General features: G+C 47.2%; 1 protein-coding gene across 1 annotated transcript in view; it reads right to left on the minus strand.

The window, feature by feature from the left end:
* Positions 1–18,727, minus strand: part of SERAC1 (serine active site containing 1) — a 354,636-nt gene extending 335,909 nt beyond the window's left edge. Inside the window, exon 1 of the mRNA XM_040429358.1 lies at positions 18,633–18,727. The gene's annotated coding sequence lies outside the window, so the exon portion shown is untranslated. The remainder of the gene's footprint in view (positions 1–18,632) is intronic.
* Between the last annotated feature and the right edge of the window lie 411 nt (positions 18,728–19,138).

Here is a 19,138-nt window from a genome sequence, read left to right on the forward strand (position 1 = left end):
CATTAAAACAGCTTTGGTGACCTTTGCTACTAGGGAGCAGCATCTACTGCTAGAAGGGAGACTCCCTGCATTGTACAATGCTTCAATCATGTGTCACAGAAAGGACAATTCTGATGCTCACCTACTCTAACAATGTTCCTAACTGTTTGCACAATCTTTCCTAGTCCACAGTCACTCCTTAATTCCCCTATACGGGGAAGGTACCGTGGGGTCAAAATAACTGACTAGTGACAGATCAGCCAAAATCAAGTAAAAACAAAGCGGAAACCAAATGAGCCAGGACAGACAAAAACACATGGAAACAGAAGACACAAATCAATAACCAAATTCCACCAAAATCAATACTGGGAGAGACACAGGAGACATTTACACTGTCGCTCCTGCACAGTATGCCAGGCAGGGTCGCTAAATCCTATCCCTGAAAAGAACCTCAGCAGTATGAATCCTCCATACTCCATAATAAAGGGAAAAGGTCCTTTTGGGCTATGGGAAATAGTCACTTCAGTGTGAGTCGGCTAAGGGTCCATTCACATGTTCGTAAGTGTTTTACGGATCTGCAGGACACAGCAATGTGCGTTCCGCAATCTGCGGACCGTACATCGCCGACACTATAATAGAAAATGACTAATCTTGTCCACAATTGCAGACAAGAATAGGACATGTTCTATTTTTCCCTTTCATCCTTCATGATGGCATACCATGAGAGATGACCCGCCTCCAACCAGGTAGGGACAGAAAGAATAAATTTGACCCTCCTCCGGATCCTCCTCAGTGTCTTCCTGTCCCTCCAGGTGGTAGACGGGTTATTCCTCACGGCACTTGCTGTGGGTCCACTTCTGTGTCGGCAGGCAGAGGTGGCGATTTTACTGTCATTATGCCTAGGCACATGAGGGATGCAGGCAGCACCCGTTCCCTAGTTGGGCATTGGAGTGCTGGAAGTCTGTAGGTAAGGGACCCTGCTCCTTACCTCCTGCTCTGCGCGCCGGGGTGGAGGTCCATGTGCCAACCAGACACTTAGTTCCTCCTGTCTTTTCAGCGCTCCTCATGGCATCCCGAATCTTCGGTGCATGACTATGACGTCACAGGAAGTCGCATGCGTTCCAGCGGTACTTCTGGTTGTGTGAGTAACGTAGGGGGCGGAGCTTAATTTGGCGCGGAGATCAAGGCAGAAGTCGCCCTCTGATCTGAGGTCTGCAGGTAAGGAGAAATAAAAAGGGGGACAGACATGGCAGAGGTCTGACAGTATGTCGGAATTAGGATCAGGCCAGATGTCCGCCATGGGTCCTGCTGCTGTGGGTTTCTTTCACTTGGGGGATGCTGTATATCTTGTACTTATGCTAACCTCTTGTGTTTCTGTTAACCCTCTCCTGTATGCGTGCAGAGTGATAAGGATGGTGTGCAGGAAACAAAATCCACCCCTAAAATTAGGAAATGTGTAGTGTGTTCGGTAAAATTACCAGAAACATGTACTAAAAAAACTCTGCAAAAAATGTACTACAAACATAGCCAACGATTTGATTCCATCTATCAGGGAGGAATTAAGGGACGTAATTAGAGAGGAGATGCGCTCAGCTTTATCCAAACAGCCTATGTCCGTCTACCTCTAAACGTAGGGAACAAAAAATTATGTATTCTAGCTCCTCAGATTCAGAGCAGGATGCAGACCAAGGAAGTTTTGACTCTGTTGATTCCTCTGGATCTGATACAGATTTTAATTGAGAGAATTGATTAAAGCCATTAGGGCGACCATGGACCTCTCAGACGAGAAAGTCCATAGGTCTGTCCAGGACGAAATGTTTAGTGGACTCGAACATAAAGAAAAAAACGAGTCTTCCCAGTCCATAAAAATATGCATGATATGATAAAAAGGGAATGGAAGACGCCAGATAGGAAATTATTTATTCCCAAACAATACGGCGTAGATTTCCCTTTAGTGAGGAAGATGAAGCCTTGTTAAAGGGTTTCTGTCATGGTTTGACTCTCTCTGTGACAATGGCCACACCCATCTGCCTCCCAGCCAAGCTCTTGAACTAATCTCTGCTTACCTCATTTGCATAGCCAATCAGAGGGGGTTTTACAATTTACCAATTGAAAGAGGTGTTCCAACTGTCATTATAAATATATGTGATGCATTCAATAAAGATTTTGTCAGTTTGAACTCACATACAGCCTGACTGGTGTTAGTTCTGTGAGAATTAAAACGACACGAGCGGTCGTTTGAGGCCGGATCATCAGCGGCGGAGCCAGCAGATATTGTGGTCACATCAGGGAGTGCCGTGAGAGCAGAATAGAGCGAGGAGGGGCTCGTTACATTGGTGGCAGTGGTGGGATTGGCTCTCCAGTTACTGGGACACTCCAAGTCACAACTAGGAATGACCAGCTACGCATCCTGCAGGAGAGACACGCTGAAAGATTTACTTGAGAGCCAAGGAGGGATCGCTGGGACAAAGAACAAGGCCACCTTGATCAGTGAGTTAGCTGAGATGGATCAGAGGGATGGTGATGCTGGACCTCGGTCCGTGGAAGCCTTGTTTCAGCAACGAGTTAGAGAACGGTTGGCATTATATGGTGCCAACCCATCTGAGACCGCCATACAGAATGCCATCAGAGACATCCAGCTGCAGGATGAGCGGCAAGAGAAAGAACTAGAGCAACAAGAGAGAGAATTGGAGCGACAACATGAGTGGAGAATGGCGGAAATACGGCGATCAGAGACAGCACCTAGAGATACAGCACCTGTCCGTAAGTTGCCATTTCGCGCATTCAAATTATTTAAGGAAGGAGAGGAGGAAATAGAAGAGTTCCTCCAGGACTTTGAGAGACTGTGCCAGATACATAAAGTGCCGTCCCAAGATCGGGTCGCCTTACTGGCGAGTAACCTAACTGGCAAAGCTGCGGATGCGTATCGGGCCATGGAGGATGAGGACGCCATGGATTATGACAGGGTAAAAGAAGCCCTGCTAGCCCGATTTGCCATTACCCCTGAAGCCAGCTGGATTAAGTTTCGAGAATCCCGGAAACAAGACAACCTAACCTACGTGGAGTGGGCACATCGTCTGCAGCGGAACCTCAAGGGCTGGTTCCAGGGAAGCCATGCTCATACCATAGAGGACATCACCCAGCTAGTTCTCTTAGAGCAGTTCTTTGACCACACCCCTCCGATAGTACGGGATTGGGTGCGAGATAAGCGGCCACAGACGGTACAGCAAGCAGCTACTTTGGCCGATGAATATCTGGACTCTCGGAGATCCATTGGAGGCCAGCGCTATCCACTACCGTGGCCCAGTGTACCGACCTCGAGCCCAACTCCAGTATCTCAGTGGGCTGCCTCTAGACCCTTAGCCCAATCAAAATCTTCTACCGGGCCTAAGTGCTATATATGTAATCAAACGGGTCATCTGCAGCGTTATTGCCCTACCCGATCCCCGAGGTACAAAGAGACTGCCCAGTTATCCAGGTCGGCGAATTATTGCCTCCAGAACGAGGCCAACCCGCTAGATGTTCAGGAAGAGTTTGGTGAGCTGTTCGAGGCGGATCCCGTCCAAGCCGCAGCTGAAGATAATCGGCAGCACCATCGTCAGGCGGTATGGGTTAATGGGCAGCCGGCCCAGGGACTTCGTGATTCCGGGGCTACGATTACCCTTATTCAGCCTCACATGGTTCCTCAGTCGGCCCGAACCGGCCAGACTGTGGCAGTCAGGGTAGCAGGGGGCAAGGTGCTGCGTTTATCCACCACCAGAGTTCACCTGGATTGGGGCTCAGGGAAGCGACAAGTGAGAGTAGGGATACTCCGTGAGTTACCCGCAGAAGTACTTTTGGGGAACGACTTGGGGCATTTGACTTCTTCATTTGCACCAGAGACCGCCATGGCCGTGACCACCCGACAACAAAGCCACCTACAAGGCAACTCCACTCCTATGGGGACCCAGGTAAGACCAAATCCTCCCACGTTACCCCGACTTGACAACCCCATGTCCTGGGATTCTCCTTCCGACGTTAGGCAAGAAACCCTGGAAAGACCCTACTTTAGCGTGCTATCGGGACAGGGCGGGCAAGGATCCAGGGGGGTTGGGGGGAAGACAGAATAGAGTGGGAGGGAGGGCTTCTTTATCGTTACACTTAAGGGGTGGGTAACGGGAAACGCGAGGGCCCCCACAAACAGCTAGTCGTACCCCAGAAGTACAGACAGGAGCTATTGAGGCTGGCTCACGACATCCCCTTGGCCGGACATTTAGGGATAGCTAAGACCCGGAGTCGGTTGTCTCGTGCTTTCTTCTGGCCTAGGTTACATGCAGAGGTACGAGAATACTGCCGGACCTGTGAGACTTGCCAGAGAGTTGGAAAGGCGGGGGATCATCCAAAAGCCTCTCTGCACCCCATGCCGATAATTAGGGAACACCTTTAGCCAGATAGCAGTAGACATTATTGGCCCACTGGCCCGCCCCAGTGCTACTGGGGAGAAGTATATTCTTACAGTGGTTGATTACGCCACCCGCTACCCGGAAGCTATTCCCCTATCCAATATCCAGGCTGACACGGTAGCTGATGCCTTACTGCGGGTGTTTACTAGGGTAGGATTTCCCCAGGAGATATTGTCTGATCAAGGAAATCAGTTCACCGCTGAGCTGACCCAGCAGCTCTGGCGCCTCTGTGGTATTAAAACCCTCCAGAGTGCACCCTACCACCCCCAAACGAACGGGCTGTGCGAGAGATTTAACGGGACCCTAAAACAGCTACTTCAGGCCTTCATGGAGAGTAGGAAGGATTGGGAAAAATATCTTCCCCACCTACTGTTCGCATACAGGGAGGTACCTCAAGAGTCCACAGGGTTTTCACCATTTGAGCTGTTGTATGGGCGAAGGGTTAGGGGACCCTTAGACTTAGTGAGTGCCCAGTGGGAAGGGGGAGAGGATCCTGAAGGCCTCCCCATCCTTAGTTACGTCTTGGAACTCAGGGATCGACTGCGGGAACTTACCGAGCTAGTCCATGAGAATATGCAATAAGCCCAGAGTCAGCAGAAGGTTTGGTATGATCGATCTGCTCGGAATCGCACTTTTTATGTCGGACAGAAGGTCCTAGTACTAAAACCCTTGAAGCAAAATAAATTACAGACCTCCTGGCAGGGCCCCTATCAGGTGGTAAAACAGCTGTGCGACACCACCTACGTGGTCGCCAGCTGTGCAGACACAAGAATTAAGAGGACATTCCACATCAATATGATGAAGGCCTATCACGAGAGGGCTGAGGCAGTAGCCGCCATATGCGCTCCTGCCACCGGGGACTCTGAATACCTGCCGATGCTGGAGCTTCCTGCAATCAGTAATCATTCTGGGGGGGTGGAAGATGTTCAGTTAGGAGATGGGTTAGGACCCCAGGAACAAGAACAGGTCAGGGAATTACTCCAGGACCGGAAAGAGATGTTCTCAACACTCCCTGGATACACTCACTTGGCAGTGCACAAGGTGGAGACCCTCGGGCAGAAGCCCCTGAGACAATCAGCCTATAGGATTCCTGGAGCTGTGCAAGAAGGGATGAGAGCAGAGATTAGGGAGATGCTTAAGTTAGGGGTGATCGAACCATCAGGAAGCCCCTGGGCTTCCCCTGTAGTATTAGTCCCAAAACGGGATGGCACAACCCGATTTTGTGTGGACTATAGGCGACTGAATGACTGTACTGTGACAGATGCCTACCCCATGCCCCGAGTGGACGAATTGTTGGACAAAATAGCTCAGGGACATTATCTGACGACTATTGACCTGTGTAAGGGTTACTGCCAGATTCCCCTGGAGGCGGCCGCCATTCCAAAGTCGGCCTTCATCACCCCGTTTGGCCTTTACCAGTTTCGGGTAATGCCATTCGGGATGAAAAATGCTCCGGCTACCTTCCAACGAATGATAGATCAACTCCTCGGTGGTCTGCAGGATTTTGCATGCGCATATCTTGATGATGACATCGCAATCTATAGCCAGACATGGGAGGAGCATCTCAGACACCTGGGCATAGTTGCAGGCCTGACCCTGAAGCCAGACAAGTGTAATATCGGGATGTCTGAGGTACAAAATTTGGGACATAGAGTGGGATGTGGGAAGCAGAGGCCGGAGCCTGCAAAAATCGAGGCCATCCTAAACTGACCGATTCCCAGAACCAAGGCCCAGGTACTTGCATTTTTAGGGACAGCCGGGTACTACAGAAAGTTTGTACATCACTATAGTGACATAGCCAAACCACTGACGGACCTGACCAAAAAGAATCTCCCTAGACAGGTCCTGTGGTCCCCGGAGTGCGAAACAGCATTTCAACAGTTGAAAACCACCCTAACACAAGCTCCCATACTGACGGCACCCGATCCTAACAAACGCTTTGTCGTACATATAGACGCCTCCATGTTCGGACTGGGAGCCGTACTAAGTCAAGTTGGCGACGATGGGAAGGAGCACCCGGTGGCGTATCTCAGCCGCAAGTTGTTACCCCGTGAAGTTGGATATGCTGCCGTGGAAAAAGAATGTTTGGCTTTAAAGAAATTGCAGCCCTACGTCTATGGACGCTCTTTTACCGTCATGACGGACCACAATCCCTTGATATGGCTAAACCGGGTGGAGAGAATGGCCCATTACTAAAGGTGGAGCCTGGCTTTGCAACCCTACAATTTCACCATACAATATCGGCCAGGGCCTCAAAACGGGAATGCGGATGGATTGTCACGGCAAACGGACCTGGAATCTTAAGACTACTTTTCCAACATGCTCGAGTTGACCCGGTGAGGGTCCCACTGTGGCTGTTGGACTGTTTCCCGGGAGGGGGGGGTAATGTCATGGTTTGACCCTCTCTGTGACAATGGCCACACCCATCTGCCTCCCAGCCAAGCTCTTGAACTAATCTCTGGGCAATTCCATGGAAATGTCAACCCAATCACACAAAAATGAAATTGTATTTAAAAACACAATATGTGTGTAATATTAATGTACACAATCTAAAGTTCAAGGAAATATTGTTTTGTAACTTAAAAAAAAAGGCGCCTTAAAGTAGCAACATTGTAAACCAAGATGGCCGATTTGCTTGCACAGATGGTGCATTCTTTGTCAAGTTTGTGATACCATCAAGTAAGCCAGGACGTTTTGACATTTGTTTGATAAGTGCAGTCACTTGTAGCATGCATTAGAGATTTGATATTAATAGATAGAGACTTTCCACCATGTTTACAAGTCAACCACTAGCTGTTTAAAGATGGTGTGCATGAGCATGTCATTCCGTCACGATAACCGAGATTTTTCTTGCTATACGGGTCGGTATTTTATACAGGTCAGTAAAAAGTTTTGTGCAAAGCACTACCTTTACCAGGATTATTACTGTAAAAAGTCACAAATTTTCACATGTTATTAGGACAGTTATGGCACTGTGACGGAATCACCTGAATGTCCATAAGGCTATTTCATGCTAACTAGAGTGGTAGTATAGGTCTATGAAGCATCCAATTTATTTTAGGTCTTTGAGTTTGTAGCAACTTGTGAGAAAGATGGGCAAAACTGATGCTGAGAGACGACGTGAAAGTCGACAAAGACAAAAAAATGCAGGCCTGCATGAAGCAATGAATCGGAAGCAAGACAAGCGGACAGCAATGACACCAAGACACTTAAGAAATTCAACAAACAGCATAATATTGCTCAAAGAAGATACAGAGACAAGCAGAAGACAGTTCACAAGATAAAGCTTCTATATCTACAGCAGTTGCCGATACTCCATGCAGTCATGAATATGCTTTACCTTCATCATTTCTGTACAATAGTAGGCAAAGTCTTTGGAAAGCACTTAAAGGGGTTGTCCGGGTTCAGAGCTGAACCTGGACATACCCTTATTTTCACCCAGACAGCTCCCCTGAGGCTAGCATCAGAGCATCTCCTGCTCCGATGCGCTCCCTTGCCCTGCGCTAAATCGTGCAGGGCAAGGGCTCTTTTGTTTTCAATAACACACTGCCGGGCGGAAACTTCCGCCCGGCAGTGTGATCGGTGATGTCACCGGCTCTGAGGGGCGGGCTTTAGCTCTACCCTAGCAGTTTTACTGGCTAGGGCAGAGCCAAATCCCGCCCATCAGTGCCTGGCAGCCCCATGGAGAGTCCCGGTACGTCACCGGATCTCCAAAAAATGCCTTTGCCCTGCTCAATTTAGCGCAGGGCAAAGGAGAGCATCGGAGCATGAACTGCTCCGATGCTCATGTCAGGGGGGCTGCCGGGGGGCAAATGGAGGTATGTCCGGGTTCAGCTCTGAACCCGGACAACCCCTTTAAGCGGGTCAAGAGAGGTCTTCCGCACAGTCCACAGAAAATCATAAAAGTTGTACAATGCCTCAGTGATCAGTTTCCCTCTCCATCCCAATCTTTAAGTCCCAGAGCAAGTAATCAGCAGGTCAATGCTGTTGGGGAAGAGTTCTACAACAGCGATATCAGTTGGATGTCACCTGGTTTAAAGGACTACATCATTGTTAAAGGTTGGTAGTTTCGTGCTCTGTACATACTATGGGAAAAATTAAAACGTTGGACAACCAGCAGACTCCCAATTTGAAGTTCTCAACTTGAGAAAGAATGATGAAGCCGGCCAGATTTTTGTGTTCCCAGAAAAAGAAAATCAATGCTGGGTTGATGAACATGATGTTATACATATACCGCAGCCAACTTTAAAGTTGGCCTATGACAGAATGAAATATGTATTTGCGAACTCCGTTAATGCAGAATAAGTGCTGCTTGTATAAAAGAAAATTATAAGCTTTTAAATATTCATTAAAAGAAAACTTAAGTTAAATAAAATCTTTCATTACACTGTGAAGGACAACTGGTGATTCCGTCACGGTGATTCCGTCACAGTGCTGAAATCGATGGTAAGCTATGTTGTATAACAAAGTGAGAAAAATTATATCTGCTACTAGGCCATATACTAAGTAATGTATAACATATATAACAGAAACATTATCTTTTTCTTTTACATTCACAGAGATTTATTCTTTTTGAAACAAACTCATCTCTTTGTGTCCATGAAAAGTGATTCCGTCACAACATGTTATGGACAATTTACACAATGTAACAAAAGCAAAAAATACAAGTATTTTTGCTTAAATGTACAGTCTCATATATGCTTTGTCACACAATGCCAAAATGCATATAGCATATACTTTAGTAGCAGACTTATTTACCGTCAAATGTGGAAGCACATACTTAAATAGTGATTCCGTCACAAATGGAATTGCCCCTCTGCTTACCTCATTTGCATAGCCAATCAGAGGGGGTTTTAAAATTTACCAATTGAAAGAGGTGTTCCAACTGTCATTATAAATATATGTGATGCATTCAATAAAGATTTTGTCAGTTTGAACTCACATACAGCCTGACTGGTGTTAGTTCTGTGAGAATTAAAACGACACGAGCGGTCGTTTGAGGCCGGATCATCAGCGGCGGAGCCAGCAGATATTGTGGTCACATCAGGGAGTGCCGTGAGAGCAGAATAGAGCGAGGAGGGGCTCGTTACAGTTTCCATCATCACAAAATTCGTTATGTAGCTGGCTGACATTAGCGATGTGCTAATGTCGGCAGTACATAACTGTGTAACTTTTATCTGCCTACATGCTGCCGTTTGCCCAGAAAACTAAGTTTAAAAATATGCAAATGAGCCTCTAGGTGCTATTGGGGCGTTGCTGCAGCACCTAGAGACTCCGTCTCCTCACCGTTCGGCATGCCCATTTTGCTTTGATGGACATCTTTGCTCTGCGCTTTGAAAGTAAAATCCTGCGCCGTCTCATTTAGTAGTCGGCGCAGGTGCAGTGAGTGAAGGATGCTCACCTGCTGCCGGCTGTCTTCACTTCCGGGGAGCTCTGTGACGTATTTGACACAGGCGCAGTGAGGAAGCCGGCGGCAAGCGAGCATCCTTCACTCACTGCGCCGAATACTAAACGGGACGACGCAGGCGTGGGATTTTACTTTCAAAGAGCAGAGATGTCCATCAAAGCAAAATGGGCGCGCCGAACGGTGAGGAGACGGAGTCTCTAGGTGCTGCAGCAACGCCCCAATAGCACCTAGAGGCTCATTTGCATATTTTAAAACTTAGTTTTCTGGGCAAACGGCGGCATGTAGGCAGATAAAAGTTACACAGTTATGTACTGCTGACATTAGCACATCGCTAATGTCAGCCAGCTACATAACGAATTTTGTGATGATAGAAACCCTCTAACTTCATGCCCTAAAATAGATGTCACTTTCCAAGTTGGTTAAAGGTTCTAATGCTCTTCCCTTTGAGGACATGGGGTCCTTAAAAGACCCCATGGATAAAAAGGTAGATTCACGCCTAAAGAAGACTTGGAAAGCTGCCATGGGTATTTTCAAACCCAATTTAGCCGCCACCTCTGTGCCTCGGTCCCTTAAAAAGTGGTTACAACAATTAGAATCTCTTCTTAGAGAAGGGGATATGTATAAAAAAAAGGAGGAAAAACTGAGGATGTGGTTACCAAACACTACCAAAGTACACAAGATGTACAGCAGGTGAAAAGGAACCAGAGGCGCCAAAGATAATGGACAGAAGTAAAGAGATGGTGGATAGTGAATGATGCTAGTAAAGAAGGCAGCCTGAGATAGTGTTAGCAATGCTATACACTTAATGGACAAATGGAGAGATGGGTCAAGGATGGGCCGTGTGTGCCTGAAACGTCCACAAAGGGAGTCTCAAGACGGCCTTATCCCCACCCCAAAAAAGAAAACAATAAACAAAATTCGGCGCCACTCTTAGTAAACGATGATATTAATAAAATTAAAGGGCCACAGGTAAATAATAAATGTCACGTGCATATATTGGCGTATTGAACACACAATGCGCCGACAATGTTTAGGAAGATACCAAAGCACGCATACCCACAATTATTGTTAGTAATATGGGCTTAGTTGCTAATTGAAAATCACAACTGGAATTATTAAAACATAGATCAAAAAAATAAAAATTAAAAAAATCAAGATTGTGTACAATCCTGATGCACTCACTTCACAGGGGGGTGTGCCACCAGGATAAAGCTCAAGACACCTGGAGCAGAAACCCCCCAGCCAAGGTCGCCTGTAGTATGTACAAGATCTGACGTCAGCGCTCCAGTTCTACCAAGTTGGATATATACGGCACACGGAACAGCGATTCTTCTTCAATCTTTTATTTCAATAAATTGGCTCAACGCGTTTCGGGTCGAAGTAGTAGTCCCCTTCATCAGGAGCAGAATATATATTCTGCTCCTGAATATATATTCTTTTTAACATTAATAGACTTGAAGGATGCGTATTACCACATTCCGGTATATGAAAGAGCTCAAAAATGTCTTCGTATTGCAGTTTTTCTGGGAACAAAGTTACATAATTTTCAGTTCCAAGTACTCCCCTTTGGGATCACCTCAGCCCCGAGGGTGTTCACAAAGGTAATGATAGATGTAGTGGCTCACTTGAGGAGACGAAACGTCTTAATAATCCCCTAATCTTCTAATTGTGGGAGATTCGAGAGAATGCCTAGAGAAGAATCTATTTCAGACTTGCCAGACTCTGTATCAAACAGGTGGGGTGATAAACAGGGAGAAATAAAACCCCTGCCCTTAACAGAGTTAAATTTTCCTAGGGGTTCGTATGGATTCCACCCATCAAAAAAACCTTTCTTCCAAACGAAAAAGGTGACAGGAGTAATAGGAAAGGTCTCAAACTTCCAAAATCTGTCAGTTTGTACGATCAGAGAAGCTATGAGACTGTTGGGCACACTAACATCATGTATTCCCGCAGTCAAATGGGCCCAATTCCACACTCGGATCCTCCAGCAGTGGTTATTGGGATGTTGCGACAGAAATCAGGAATCTATATATCAGATAGTTCAAATTCCCTCTTGGGTAAACCATTCCCTACAGTGGTGGATAGATCCAGATCACCTGAGGGAAGGAGTTGCCTGGTCTCCCGGTCATCTACAGATTGTTTCAACCGATGCAAGTCTATGGGGATGGGGAGCTTATTGCTCTCATCACTCCTGTCAAGACCAGATGTCCAGGGATCAGATGGATCTCTCTTCAAACCAGAGGGAATTCTCTGCGGTTTGGAAAGCTCTAAAAGTACTATCCCAATATATAGTGGGGAAGGACATACAAATAAGATCGGACAACACAACGGTAGTAGCCTATCTAAACTATCAAGGAGGAACAAGAAGTGTGGGGCTAAGCAAAATAGCGGAAAAAATATTCTCCTGGGCAGAGGTTCATCCAAAATCCCTGTCAGCGATACATTTAAAAGGGTCTTTAAACACAAAAGCAGACTTTTTAAGCAGAGTATCACTGAAGTCGACAGAGTGGATTCTAGAGGAACAGGTTTTCCTACAGATAACCTCCTTATGGGGGATCCCGCAGGTGGATGTGTTTGCCTCCGCAGTGAACACAAAACTCAAAAAATTATTTTCCCTAAACCCCTTCGGTGGGAACATAGGGGTGGATGCCCTGTCCCAAAAATGGGACTTTCATCTGGCATATGCTTTTCCTCCCTTTCCTCTGATACCCAGGGTACTAAAAAAGATACGTCAGGACAGAGCCCATGTGATATTGATAGCGCCATTATGGCCCAAAAAGTCCTGGTTCCCTCTTCTAAAACTCCAGTCAGTACAGAGCCCGTGGATGCTTCCCTGGAAGCAAGATCTATTGTCCCAGGGTCCAGTTCACCAACCCAAAGTGGAAAAATTACATCTGGCTGCCTGTAATCTGAGGCTAACTTTAAGAGTTTAAAGGGACACTGACAGGGCCAAAAAGCATATTAAGGTATATATATGACTGTACAGGTCTTATAAAGTGTATAAGAATCATGTAAGTACCCCCCCTGTCCACCTTATAACTACAGTAATGTGAAGTTTTATAACCTGCTGGAATCGGGTTCAATCTGCCCAAGGGGCGGTGCTTCACCTCAGCTTGCGCCCAGCCAGCCTCGCCACAACTGCCGTTTGAAGCGCCGCCCAGCTCATCAATATTCACTTCGCTGGGCGGCGCTAGGCGGCTACTAGTGTCCCCGGCTATCTTCAGCGCATGCGCCCGGCACCCTCACTGGCCGGGATCGCATCGCGCCTGCGCACAGTCTCATTCTCAGAGGCATTTTCAGAGGCAGCCTCTGAGAATGAGACTGTGCGCAGGCGCGATGCCGGCCAGTGAGGGTGCCGGGCGCATGCGCTGAAGATAGCCGGGGACACTAGTAGCCGCCTAGCGAAGTGAATATTGATGAGCTGGGCGGCGCTTCAAACGGCAGTTGTGGCGAGGCTGGCTGGGCGCAAGCTGAGGTGAAGCACCGCCCCTTGGGCAGATTGAACCCGATTCCAGCAGGTTATAAAACTTCACATTACTGTAGTTATAAGGTGGACAGGGGGGGTACTTACATGATTCTTATACACTTTATAAGACCTGTACGGTCATATATATACACCTTAATATGCTTTTTGGCCCTGTCAGTGTCCCTTTAAGGCTTATCAGATTCCATAATTAACACCATGGCAGCCAGCAGGAAGGCGATTACCTCCAGGATTTATTCCAGGGTCTGGAAAAGATTCTGCGGCTAGTGTTACCGGTCCAAATATTCATCCCAGGAGTTCTCTATTCAAACTATATTGGGATTTTTACAATCTGGATTTCAGAAAGGGTTGCGCCCAAATACTTTAAGGGTCCACATATCAGCTTTAGGCTCCATTCACACGTCCGCAATGTGTTTTGCGGATACACGGAGTCACGGATCCGCAAAACACGGAAAGCGGCAATGTGCGTTCCGCATTTTGCGGACCGCACATTGCCGACATAATAGAATATGCCTGTTCTTGTCCGCAATTGCGGACAAGAATAGGACATGTTCTATTTTTTTGCGGAAACGGAAGCACGGATGCGGAAGTGCGGATCCGCAAATGTGGATGCGGACAGCACATTCCGTCCCCATAGAGAATGAATGGGTCCGCACCCTTTCCGCAAAATTGCGGAAAGGATGCGGACACATTTTGCGGACGTGTGAATGGAGCCTTATGTTCCGTGTTTGATAAAAAGATTGCAGACCATCCATGGGTCATCCGATATCTGAGAGGAGCAGATAGATTAAGACCCTTTCTAAGACCCACGGTTCCCCCTTGGGATCTTAATCTAGTCTTGTCTGTGTTAACTTTAGGCCCCTTTGAGCCTCTTTCAGAAGTCCCGTTAAAATATATTACACTGAAAACTTTATTCCTAGTGGCAATTACCTCAGCACGTAGGGTAAGTGAAATTCAGGCCCTGAAAATTGTGGACCCTTTCTTTACGGTATTCCCTGACAAAGTAGTGTTTAGATTAGACAATTCATTCCTACCTAAAGTTGTTACTAATTTCCACAGACAGGAGGAAATTACGATTCCCTCTTTCTGTTCTAATCCAAAATCGGAAGGGGAAGTTAAATTCCACAAACTGGATGTACGGAGAGCCATCCCGGCTTATCTAGAAGCCACAAAACCCTTTAGGAGATCAGACTACCTATTTGTACAGTTCCTAAGGACTTATAAGGGTCATAAAGCCACAACAAATTCCTTGTCCAGATGGATAAAAATGCCTATATCCGAGTCCTACAATACCCTGGGTGAGACCCCACCAGGAAATCTAAAAGCCAATTCTACAAGATCAGTCTCTACATCCTAGGCGGAAAAAGCAAATGCCTCCATAGAACAAATTTGTAGGGCTGCAACATGGTCAAGTACTCACACATTTACCAGACATTACAGAGTGGATACTACAGCAAAGCGAGAGCTTTCCTTTGGAAGGAAAGTTTTGCAGGCTATAGTCCCTCCCTAAAGGATTAATCTGTTATATCTCATGGTATGCAGTCATGGAGGATGAAGGGCAAAAACCATATTACTTACCGGTAATTTCCTTTTCATGAATCCTCCATGACGGCATGGGGTCTATACACCCCCCCCCCCCCCCCAAAAAAAAACAAAAAAAAAACAAACTAATATTTGGTATATATAGGTGTGGAAAAGGAAAAGACTCTCTAGGCTGTCGGTTCAGAAAGACACTGAGGAGGAGCCGGAGGAGGGTCAAATTTATTCTTCCTGTCCCTACCTGGTTGGAGGCGGGTCATCTCTCATGGTATGCCATCATGGAGGATTCATGAAAAGGAAATTACCGGTAAGTAATATTTTTTGGGGCGGAAACGGAAGTGTGGATGCATCTTTTCCGTCCCCATCGGAAATTAATGGGTCCGCACCAGTTACACAAAATTGCGGACCCATTTTGCGGACGTGTGAATGGAGCCTAAATCCTATCCTTGAAAAGGACCTTGGCAGTATGAATCCTTCCTAGTACATGATGGAGGGAAAAGGTCCTTTTGGAGTACAGGAAATAGTCACTTCAGTGTGAGTCGGCTAAATCCTATCCCTGAAAAGAACCACAGCAGTATGAATCCTCCCTAGTACAAAATAGATGGAAAGGGTCCTTTTGAGAATATAGGAAATTTCTAATTTGTTTTTTTAAACAAATAATGTTAAAAGGGGGTTATCTGATATCGAAAATATCTCCGCCAATGCCCGGTCCCCTTGTATGGATTATACATGCTCAGGGCACCCGCGTCGCTCCCAATCCCTGCATGACCACCGCTGCATCTCCCAGTCACTCGGATCAAAATATCTGGACACGGGGAGAGCAGGCAATAGCAGGCCGCGACTGGAACGAGCCCCCTTGGGTCTGGTCACCGTTGCGGCCTGCTATTAGCTGCTCCCCCGTCACTGGATGTTTTGATCCGAACGACATGGAGATGTAGCAGTGGCCATACAGAAATCCGCAGCGACGCGGGTGCCACTGAGCAGGTAAGTACACTGCTCATTAAAAATAAAGGGAACACTTAAACAACACAATGTAACTTCAAGTCAATCACACTTCTGTGAAATCAAACTGTACACTTAGGAAGCAACACTGAGTGACAATCAATTTCACATGCTGTTGTGCAAATGGGATAGACAACAAGTGGAAATTATAGGCAATTAGCAAGACACCCCCAACAAAGGAGTGGTTCTGCAGGTGGTAACCACAGACCACTTCTCAGTTCCTATGCTTCCTAGTTGATGTTTTGGTCACTTTTGAATGCTGGCGGTGCTTTCACTCTAGTGGTAGCATGAGACGGAATCTACAACCCACACAAGTGGCTCAGGTAGTGCAGCTTATCCAGGATGGCACATCAATGCGAGCTGTGGCAAGAAGGTTTGCTGTGTCTGTCAGCGTAGTGTCCAGAGCATGGAGGCGCTACCAGGAGACAGGCCAGTACATCGGGAGACGTGGAGGAGGCCGTAGGAAGGCAACAACCCAGCAGCAGGACCACTACCTCCGCCTTTGTGCAAGGAGGAACAGGAGGAGCACTGCCAGAGCCCTGCAAAATGACCTCCAGCAGGCCACAAATGTGCATGTGTCTGCTCAAACGGTCAGAAACAGACTCCATGAGGGTGATATAAGGGCCCGACGTCCACAGGTGGGGGTTGTGCTTACAGCCCAACACCGTGCAGGACGTTTGGCATTTGCCAGAGAACACCAAGATTGGCAAATTCGCCACTGGCGCCCTGTGCTCTTCACAGATGAAAGCAGGTTCACACTGAGCACATGTGACAGACGTGACAGAGTCTGGAGACGCCGTGGAGAGTGTTCTGCTGCCTGCAACATCCTCCAGCACGACCGGTTTGGCATTGGATCAGTAATGGTGTGGGGTGGCATTTCTTTGGAGGGCCGCACAGCCCTCCATGTGCTCGCCAGAGGTAGCCTGACTGCCATTAGGTACCGAGATGAGATCCTCAGACCCCTTGTGAGATCATATGCTGGTGCGGTTGGCCCTGGGTTCCTCCTAATGCAAGACAATGCTAGACCTCATGTGGCTGGAGTGTGTCAGCAGTTCCTGCAAGACGAAGGCATTGATGCTATGGACTGGCCCGCCCGTTCCCCAGACCTGAATCCAATTGAGCACATCTGGGACATCATGTCTCGCTCTATCCACCAACGTCACGTTGCACCACAGACTGTCCAGGAGTTGGCAGATGCTTTAGTCCAGGTCTGGGAGGAGATCCCTCAGGAGACCGTCCGCCACCTCATCAGGAACATGCACAGGCGTTGTAGGGAGGTCATACAGGCACGTGGAGGCCACACACACTACTGAGCCTCATTTTGACTTGTTTTAAAGGACATTACTTTAAAGTTGGATCAGCCTGTAGTGTGTTTTTCCACTTTAATTTTGAGTGTGACTCCAAATCCAGACCTCAATGGGTTAAAAAATTTGATTTCCATTTTTTTATTTTTGTGTGATTTTGTTGTCAGCACATTCAACTATGTAAAGAACAAAGTATTTCAGAAAAATATTTAAGTAATTCAGATCTAGGATGTGTTATTTTTGTATTCCCTTTATTTTTTTGAGCAGTGTATAATCCATACAAGGAAAGTACAGAGACCACATGACCAGATGTTTCTGCAATGCGCTTTACCATGAATATCACAGGAACGACATTTCTGAAGATACAAGTGCTCAGAAGTCACATGATATTTTTTTTTTATTGTAAAGATTTTTCAGAAATAAAAATAAACATAAAAGAGGCTTATTCTACAATAGTCACCTATATAACTTTTTTGTATACTATAACACTGTATCCATGTAGATGTGTTACTGGTCATAGTTAAAGGGATTCTGTTCGAATTTAGGCCTATAACCTAAACATATGACGATGTCCCTAGTAATACAATGAATCCTAAAGTGACTTTATCAAATGCGTCCGTGGCTCTATAATCATAAAAAACTGGTTTATATCACTTGTCACTCACGTCAGAAATGTGTCCAAGGGGACGTCTCATGGTGAAAGGTGCCCGGCTGCAGCCATCTCGTTTAGGTGCCCAGCGCCGCCTTCTGAATTGAAATCACCGCCCTCCCTTTCATTAGATCCGCCTACCTTAGTTCATCGCCGCCTTTATAACGTCCGCTCTCTTCAGCCAGATCCTGCGCGTGCGCACTAGGTAGAACTTGATGCGCCCGTCCGGACTACTGGCAGCGGCCTCGTTCAGCGAAGTGCGCATGCGCCGGTCGGCGCACTTGGCTCGAACCTGCGGGATCTGGCGGAGGAGAGCGGACGTTAGAGAGGCGGCGATGAACTGAGGTAGGCGGCTCTAATGAAAGGGAGGGCGGAGATTTCAATTCAGAAGGCGGCGCTGGGCACCGAAAGGAGAAGGCTGCAGCCGGGCCCCCTGCATCATGAGACGACCCCTTGGACATATTTGACGTGAGTGACAGGTGATATAAACCTGTTTTTTATGATTATAGAGCCACAGGCGCATTTGATAAAGTCACTTTAGGATTCAGTGTATTACTAGGGACATCGCCATATGTTTAGGTTATAGGCCTAAATTCTGATGACAGAATCCCTTTAATGACCAGGTCCTAATAGGGGATTTAGCCAAGTCATTGAGAAACAACTAAATCCTAACAGAGTTCAAGAACCAGATCAAGGAAGCAGAAGAGGTCCCTACAAATTATGGGAAATAGACAGCTCCTCTACAGTCGGCTATTTCCTATCACTGGTGAGGACCAGGTCCTTACGGAGTATAGTATTTAGTCACAACCCAGAAGCTGGGGCTTACCTGCCACACTGCTCCATACAAGTACTACCAACAGAAGTCACGTGACCCAGGGCAGCGACAACTCCGGACGTTCCACTCAGAGACTCACAACTAGGACAGTACTTCCTTCTTCCTGTCCCGCCCCGCTACGGAGCGCAGCCAATCATCGAGCCAGCCTCCACATGAGTGACGTCGCCGAGCGTCTCGGAGGCTCCCAGCAAGAAAGGCACAGGCAGAAATGGGTTGGTGGCCTCGGGCGCCCTCTTGTGGTGTGCTTTGTTGACAGCGATACTGGGTGGGCTCTTTCATCCTCCTCCACATGGATGTCTAGTCTGAGGAGGAAAACACATGGCTGTCACACGAATCAGTAAATGGAGCCAGCCATATGGGTGGAATCCATAACAAGCAGAGGGGCTTACTAACTCTAACTGGCACTGAGATTATTACACTCTCAGGCAGACACTGCCCATGGCAGTATACAACAGACAATGTACATGGGCACTCCCTGGCAGGCACTTTGTATAGGG

The sequence above is a fragment of the Bufo bufo genome, chromosome 4 (assembly GCF_905171765.1).
Source record: "Bufo bufo chromosome 4, aBufBuf1.1, whole genome shotgun sequence".
Classification (NCBI taxonomy): Eukaryota; Metazoa; Chordata; class Amphibia; order Anura; family Bufonidae; genus Bufo; species Bufo bufo.